This window comes from Peromyscus eremicus, chromosome 8b (genome assembly GCF_949786415.1).
Source record: "Peromyscus eremicus chromosome 8b, PerEre_H2_v1, whole genome shotgun sequence".
NCBI classification, from domain to species: Eukaryota; Metazoa; Chordata; class Mammalia; order Rodentia; family Cricetidae; genus Peromyscus; species Peromyscus eremicus.
The window spans coordinates 4757898-4765076 of record NC_081424.1 but is presented as its reverse complement, the minus strand read 5'-3'; the positions used below and the strand labels follow the sequence as shown (position 1 = coordinate 4765076).

General features: G+C 38.0%; 1 non-coding gene across 1 annotated transcript; it reads right to left on the bottom strand.

Moving 5' to 3' along the window:
• Positions 1 to 4773: 4773 nt before the first annotated feature.
• Positions 4774 to 4936, bottom strand: LOC131918906 (U1 spliceosomal RNA). The gene has a single exon (XR_009381130.1). It is a non-coding gene; the product is annotated as a U1 spliceosomal RNA (small nuclear RNA).
• Between the last annotated feature and the right edge of the window lie 2243 nt (positions 4937 to 7179).

The window sequence follows — 7179 nt, the reverse complement described above, 5'->3', positions numbered from 1 at the left end:
TAGTATGTACTGTTTTAGTCTCTATGCCAGTAGATCAGAATGTCATGTCTGAAGGCAGGACAGTAGGTAGATTCTCTTATTTTGATCACAATGAAATATCTTTCTCTTAATAGGTCCCAACAGAGCACTAATACCCGTTCTCAGTGGCCTCCAAGACTATTGTGATAATTCTTTTCTCAGGAGTTGAGCCCTTAAAATCACTGAGAGATAGGCTGGAATTGGATAATAGATACAACACATTTTACTATGAAAATCTAGAAGTTCTATTCCAAAATTATTTACCAGTGTATGGAGTGGAGTTTGGTCACACCCCATATCTAAACAGCAAACATATGTACTTACTAAGGAAAAGATGACAAGGAAGAACTCCCGTCTGGCTCTCCTGGTCCCTGGGACAGTGTGGTGGTTTGAATAGGAATGGTCCCCATAGGCCTATATAGGTATGGCCGTGTTGGAGGAAATATTCACTGAGTATGAGCTTTAAGATTTCAAAAGACCACACCAAGCCCAGGCTGAAGGCACGGCTGAAGCCCAGGCCAGGCTCACTCTTGTCTCTCTCTCTCTGTCTCTCTGTCTCTCTGGATCAGAATGTAGCTCTCAGCTACTGCTCCAGCACAGTGTGTGCCACGTGTCCCCTGCCATGATGATAACGGACTAAGCCTCTGAACCTGTAAGAAAGTCCCCAGTTAAATGTTTTTCTGCACAAGAACTGCCTTGGTCATGATGTCTCTTTACATCAACTGAACAAGTCACTAAGTCAGCTGGACAGAGAAAGGATAGTTCTTTCTTCTAGTCATGTACAAAAATCAAAACAATTTGTTTTGGAGTCCCTTCCCAACTTTCTGTGACTCCTGCCCTCATCTGTGTAATAATTTAATAATTATTCTATTAGTAAAATTCAAGTATTCATGATCTCCAGAACCTATCATCCTGTAATTCTGAGTTTAGACTTCTGACACCGTTTCACCCATGTGACCCACCCCAAACCAGTGATGATTAGTCTTCTGCCCTGTGCTTCACTGTGTTTTATTTATTTATTTTTGTTAGCACACATGCGTTAATTACTTGTCTAATTGTTGCAAAATAATACCTGACAAAAACTGACTTCTGAATTTTAATTCATAGTTCCTGGTATAGACAGTAGGAAGCCGTGATGGAGGGAACCTGAGGCAACTACTCACATGCCATCCAGAGGGAAACAGATAAGCACTTGGCCTCAGCCTGCTTCCTCTGTGTCTTTCATCCTGGGACTCCACATAGTGCTATGGTGCTGACCATGTTTCCAGTTCCTCTTTCTAGCTCCATTAACCTAATGTAGATAATCCCTCACATACATGTACAAAGGCTTGTCTCTTCACTGGTTTTATATCTGTCTGTCGCAAGGGATGTCATATAGCTTGTTTATCACCTTTCTCCTTCACTCTCTTTTTTCCTTTCTTGTTTCTGAATTATTTCCTGATAGCCTAAATATTTATTCATCCACGTTGTTGTAAGTGATAAGCTCACCTTTAGGAGTGAATATTGTTCTATATTACTCTATTATTTCTATATATTTTATATATTATAATTTTTTTACTTATCCATCAATAGATATTTACATTGCTTCTATATCTTAGCTATTATAACTCAGCAATGAACATGAAAGTGAAGTGAATTCTACCTTCAAGTTGGATTACTGAATCATTTGTTTTATTTGTAGTTTCTCTAGGAATCTTTGTATTACTTTCCATAATGGCTGCACCATCTTATATTTCTTCTACCAATATACTTTCTGTCCCCTACATTTGATGTATTTTGACTGTTTGAAAACAGGTATCCTAGAAGATATGAGACTCTACCTCCTCGTGATTTCATTTGTATGACCATGGTGATTATGACCTTTTGATACATTTCTACTCTATCTGTGGGAGACCTGCTCCCACTTTTTTCCCCAGGGTACTCCTGAGGAGTGAGGGATAAGAGATTTAGATAAAAATATGGAGGGGAGAAAGACAGATAGAAACTCAGAATAGCCTCGAGAGGGCCTGGATCTTTATCCACCTGCCCCTCTGTCTCTTCTAAAGGGCTTTTTAAAGGAATGCCAAATGGTGGAGCAGAAGACCTCCCCCTAGAACAGGCAAGTGCAGACCCTTCCAAACACCTGGTATTCATACACGTGGTCAATCCATCCCCTTATGTAGCCTTGCTGGGTAAAGCAAGCTCAGATCTCCCTAGGAAACCTCTGTGGGCTCCCACATCTATCCCTCTGTACTTCTGCAAATCACTGTCAAGTAAAATGTAAAAGGAGGCTCTAACCGTCTTCTGAGTAATATGGTACTTGGCTACCTAAACACATGTTAGAAATATATTCATATTTTCTTGCATTAATTTGTGGAAACAAGAATTCACAACATTATAGCGAGTGTTCAGGGTCATATTGATAAATACAAGGTAAATATCCTTAATTAACAGGTGCTTTTGCTACCATAAGTTGCTTTGTTTTCAAGGTAGAAAGATTTCATTTAAAGCATTCAATTGAGTTATGGGCTTTGCCTCATGATTCACTTAGTGGCAATTCTAAATGGAGGGATAACCATGGCCTGAGGAGTCAAACAAAGATGACTTGTACATTTCCACAAAGTGCCAAATGTGGTTGTGTAGCAATTTGATCATAATATTGTGATGATTTCTATTTATATATAAATGTCTTAAAATTATTGTTAACTATGTACATTTAAGTCATTTTAGTCATTTGTTTTCTCTGTTACAAGCATATGTTTTTATCTCATTTGGTAAATTGTTAAATTTCAAACTTATCTTCTCATCTCCCACCCCCTACCCTCTATTGCCCCCCTCACCCCCAGTTTACTCATGGAGATCTCAACTATTTCCCCTTTTCAGGGCAATCCATGAGTCCCTCTTAGGGTCCTCCTTGTTATCTAGCTTCTCTGGAGCTGTGGGTTGTAGTCTGGTTATCTTTTGCTTTACATCTAGTTTCCACTTATGAGTGTGGTTGGTATGTAAAATGAAAAGACTATGGATCTGACTTAGTAATGAAAAAAAATTTCAAACTTTAGCAAGGCATGCTTCATAGAAACATTTTAACATTACTACACAACTGTAAATGCTATTACAAACAGCACAGAAATGACTGAACAGTTTATGAATATATGTGAGAAGGTTTTTAGGGATCATCAGTCACATCGTCAAAACAGGCAAACATTTGGTAATGAAAAGCACATTTAGAAAGTGCTATTTACTCAACCAATAAAAGACCTTGATATTATGATATTTTTAAACTATCAACTGAAACAAATATTCAATTTCCTAAGCAAACAGGGTTAGCTTACTTATTACTTAAGGAAGATATTATTTTTTAATGCCAAAATTAAGAAAAATAATTTCTGCAAGTTTGTGATAAGTTGCCCTTATAGAAGAATTAACATGTGAAGATAAGCACCCTTGTTCTGTTGCCATGTAAGAGAGTAACCTGACTGTCTGGATGAGAGGTCACATGCATCAGTGTTAGGCTTGCAGGGCAGTGTGAACCACTGGATGAAGCAGTGTTGCATTTCCTGCTGTGGTTACTGTCAATGCCAGAGAGTGATGAATTTTTCCTTACCTCCTACATTTTCCAGAACTTATCAATGTAATACTGTACTTTGCATGAAGCATGGTCAACAATCAAGAACATTTTAGATTAGATGAGTTTTACAGAGTTTGTAACTAAGGAAATCTCCTGGAAAATATCTACTGTCTGAGGATGATGAGAGTATGGAATGATGAGGAAGGGAAAGACGAAGGAAGGAAGAAAGAAAGGAAGGAAGGAAGGAAGGAGGGAGGGAGGGAGGGAGGAGAGAAGGGAGGAGGGAGAGATGGAGAGAGGGCAGGAAGAAAGGAGTCTTGAATGACTACAGACACCTGTAGACACTATGATAGCTCATTTCAAACCCAAACAAACTATGTAAGAGGAGAAGTGCAGGTATCCATCCAACCAATAAAGGCAAGGACGGAAGTGATTTCCTGTGAGTGTTCTGAAGAGTGAGCAGAGTGTGATTTACTAGACTAACTGTTTATCTGGCACTGACATTGAACAGAATATTTCTGTTCAAAATAATATAATGGGCCATGTAGGTGTGTGTGTGTGTGTGTGTGTGTGTGTGTGTGTGTGTGTGTGTGTGTTTGTATTGTGTTATATAGGAAGCTATTCAAATTGAAGATTAAATGATTCTATTAGGAAATTCTGAAACTTGGCAGGTTCATGAATGGTAATTTTATTTATCGATAAACCATTGATCATTTAGTCTTCAAGAAAATATCCATAATGTTGTGCTGGCAATCTCCCAAACAACTTCTAATTTTGATGATTTCTTATAAGGATTAAAAACCTAAGATTCTGTTCTCATGACTATAGTTTACTACATAGTGAGGACACAGACTAAAAATAGCTAAAAAGAAAGTGTGCATAGAGTGGATCAGTGTAATTTAAAGATGTTTTAAATTTTCAATTAAAAATTATTTTCTGATATTTGTGTGTGTGTGTGTGTGTGTGTGTGTGTGTGTGTGTGTGTGTGTGTACGTGCATGTTGAGGAATGCAAACAGGGGCACATGAATACCATGGCACATGTACACAGGTCAGAGGGACCATGAATGATGGCCGTCACCTTCATCTCATTTGAGGAAAGGTCTCTTTTGATGCACATTTCTGTCGATTCCTGTCCAGTTGCTGTTGTGTTTCCAACTCCAATCTTGCAGTAGGAGGGCTTGGATTACAAGTGCATGAACAACAGCCCCAGGAGAGAGCACAAATGCAGTCTCCCACTACCACAAATGATTCAGTTGAGTTTCCTGCATTTGGGGAAATGACAGGGGTCACCACATTCAGAGTCCAGTGGACAAGCTCGCCCTGGGAAAGCCACCTTCATGATCATGGTATCTCCACTGCTAGGTTAGTATGCAACACCCAGATTTTACATGAGTTCTGGAAATGAAATTCAGTTCCTGCTACTTGCATGACAAGCATTATATCCACTGATCTGTCTCCCCACCCAAGGTATTTGTCTTCTCCCAGGGTAATCTCCGGTAGAGTGCTTCATTTTCTCAGCAAAAATGTGTAATAACAGTTGGCAAGAGTTACTAATCAAGAATGTTCATTGAAGGCTTGGTATTTTATTTCAGGTAATTTCAAGCATAGAACACCTGAATGTTGGTCTTAAGTACTCAGTATCAGAGGTGAAGTTGATAGCCCAGGACTCCAGGTGAACAAAACAGCATTTACCATAAACAGCATTTCCATATTAGCTACCTGAGTTGATCCCATGCCTAATATATATGAAGACACATCTTCAGGCTATTTAGAGATTTGGAAGCCATCTTTCAAATATATGGCCAGTATTGAAAATTCTTGCAATGTGCAGGGTTTAAGCACCCCAAGTTTGCTAAGATAACCCTTACTCCATATTAGTAAGGCTATAAATACATTCTCATCTATGCTTCCTACTACAGGAAATTCAATATCACACATTCTTCATGGTACATATTGAAGGCATACATTTTATTAAAAAAATAGGATCATAGCCCCTGGTCAGTTTCTATAAAAAGAAGATGGGTATAAAAAGAGCTCAGATATAAAACTTAGGCTAGAATTTGTCTTTCCAGGAGGATTTTAGGGATATCATTGAGGTTTAATGTGCAAATACCATTCAGCATTTACTTATCAGAACACATGTACAACTAGACTTCAGGAATTAGGCAGAAAAACTGGAATTAGAGAGCACAGAAGAGTCTAAGGACAGGTCTGCTTAACAAGTGAACTAGACTTCCCTAGATCTTGGTCAGGACAAGAATAGGGGACACTGGTTACACATGAAAAACTGGAGTAGGTCAATCATCAAAATTATAGAGCTAGTTGCTAATTTTATAATGTTGTTTAACAATATGCCACCAATTTAACACCTTAAAAAACATAAATTTGCTTTCCATTCAGTTCTCTAGGGGGAAAGGCTGAAGAAACTTCTATGGGGTTAAAATTATGCTCTAGGTTGACTGGTATTTGGTGTGGAAGCTCCTGGGGAGAACGTTTTATTTTTAACAGTTTCACCTACATTACATGGACCATGCCTCCCTGGTCTACCTTCAAAGTGCATCTCTCTAAACACTGATGTTCTTCTGCATCACTGTTCCATTCTAACTTGTGTGCCCCCCCATTTTCCCTTATTAGAACCCTATGAACATATTGAACCTACCCAATGACCAACAATAATCTGCCTCCTTGTTCATCTCAAGGTCTTCACCTAAATATATTGATAAATTCCCTTTCTACTTAATGCAACATATTCACAAGTTCCAAGGTTTAGAGAAGGTACTTTTAGGGGTCATTGTTTTAATCATCACAGTAGTAAACAACACATGCACAGAAATAACCACGGTTGAAAAAGTCTCCTATCAAATGCTGTTGTTTAGGGCTGAGTAGCTCACTCAACTTCTAACAGAGTATGCCTATTGCTTTATTTACTTAGGAACTGCCATCAATCAATAAATGGACCATAAACCCCCTAAGTCCCATCAACATTTACAATGTTTTTTTTTTCATGGTTATGGGGATTCAGAAAATCAGCGATTGATATTCAAGAGAAAGTCATTGTATTAAGGACCTACATAAGCTAATAAGTATCATAAGAGTTGCCTTACTAGCTGTCATTTAGTCTGCATTTAATGTATATCTAATTTGCCAAACCATATATCTACAGTATACAGTTTGTTGTTATAGCCTTTAAAATAGAGTCTAAGTGTCCACTAACCTGCCCTGATATGACTTTGGAAGCAGGCTAGAGTTAGTAGATTTCCTCTCATGAATGCCAATATCATCACGTACAATATGAGATACCCTTTTCCTCTCATAATTTTTCTACCCACAACTGTTATCTTATTATAATATTAATATTTCAGGTTATATAGTTTTGCAATTTCTAGAACAAACATAGGAATAATAACTAATATTTCTTTGCCAAAGATAGAATTATTCCCTGAGGGAGGACAGTGGTATCCTCACAGAAAGCTAACATGAAAGGTGAGGAGACATTTATTTCTTTCCAACAACAAAAGTATCACTTTCTGTGCGTTTTAATTCCCTTTGGATTGACAATATCTTGGTAAAATACAACACTGGTATCATGGTGTAGTTTTATCATGCACACTGT